The following is a 1,707-nucleotide window of genomic DNA, read 5'->3' as shown; positions in this document are numbered from 1 at the left end:
GATGGTCATTTATATTCTCCCTGACCTGAAGCTCATTTTTTTTTTTTTCCCCTGCACCCTCATAAATAAGATTACGTTCATTGCAATCATTTTGCCATGGAGACCAATAACCTCTGTTAATAATCCACCAGCACAGACAAGACACTCAACCTTGTTGCAATCGAACTTAGGGCTGGAACAATCGGCATCTGGGCCTACTGCACCTTTAATCTGACAATGGCCTGCCCAAATCAAGAAATATTTTCCCCTAGGCTCTTTATAAATCACAGTAAAATTGAGTTACATCCTAGCTAAAATCATGTGTCCTAAGTACTTAATGGTCTACAGTGCGTGTCTTCGCCTTTTCCGCTGAAAGCCTGGAATGCAAAAGAGTTATTTGAAAGAGCTTCTGTTTTCCTCAATAGGAAAATAACAATCTGATGGTCTAGTTGGGTATTTCTGAGCTTGGGCCCACAGGAACTTTTTAAAGGACAAAATCAGGATGATTATTTATTTTGTTGTCTGCTTGCTCTATTTCTATACTTGCTATTCCATTAAGTTCTGTTTTCTTCCCTACCTGGCATGATAGAATTAGCAAAAACCATTCCCAATCAACTTGCTCAGCTATATCTTCTATGCAGGAATAAAAAGCTCCACCTTTGAAAAGGGTAAGGAGAAAGGGAGGTTGGTATTGGGTGGAAGAGAGGAAAGATACTGATGGGGGGATTGGAGGTAGAGTGGGCAAAGTTAAAAGAGCAGTTAGGAAGTGTAAGAGGAGGTAAGATGGACCTTTATTGGAAATTTTGCCCACCATCTGGGATACCATTCGGTTACTAACATGCTGCGTGTCGCTTTAAGAAAGCTTCTGCCATGCCTAGGCCAAGCCCTGCGTCATGCAGTGACCCTCCCTGCTGGGTACTGGTGTTGCTTAAGAGCTAAAGGGCTGTGGGATGGAAGGGGAGCCTGCCAGCCCTTTGATGAGAGCCTAGAGGTTAAGAGTAAGACAGCAGGTAGAATTTCACAGACAGTCAAGTTGTAGCTAAATAAAAAGCAAGTGACGTTATAACTTGGTAAGACCTGTCCTACTGTGAAGATGGCCACTTGTTCCCAGGAAAGCAGTGGGCTACAATCTGCCATGGGTCAGGGACCCTTGCCCAGGGAAGCTATGGTTGGTTGATCCCAGAGAACTCAGATTGGTTGGATGCTGAGTTTTCTTCTGAAGATCCTATGAAACGTGCATTGGTTGCTCTATAAGGATACTTTCTGAGGTCTCAGCATTGGGGCAAGAAGAAAAACAAATGTTTATTGAGCATGCATGATATACTAAGCATGGACTGTGAAGATGTCCTGTCCTATCTACTGGGGGAGGCCCGAGGGCTCAGAGAGATTAAGTACATGCCATAAGGTCATCCCAATATAATAAGACAAGGAACCAAGACTTTAAAACAAGATTCTTCGTCACCCATGCCTGGGCTATGGTCTCCCTAATAGATTTTCTTCCTTAGAAATTAAAAAAATATTCTCTTTTCAATATAAACAATAGAATGATACCGTGTGTGAATTGTATGGGTACAGCGGGACATATTTCTTTCTGAACAACCATGAACTACTGTGATTTTTTTCTTATTACAAACTATGGGTTTATTTATTTTTTTTTTTGGTAGAAAAGCCGGTTATACAGATTAGCAGAAGGAAGAAAAACCAGCCATGTTCCTACCACCAGCAGAT

This window comes from Dama dama, chromosome 19, assembly GCF_033118175.1.
Source record: "Dama dama isolate Ldn47 chromosome 19, ASM3311817v1, whole genome shotgun sequence".
NCBI lineage: Eukaryota > Metazoa > Chordata > Mammalia > Artiodactyla > Cervidae > Dama > Dama dama.
This window is presented reverse-complemented; position numbering follows the sequence as displayed.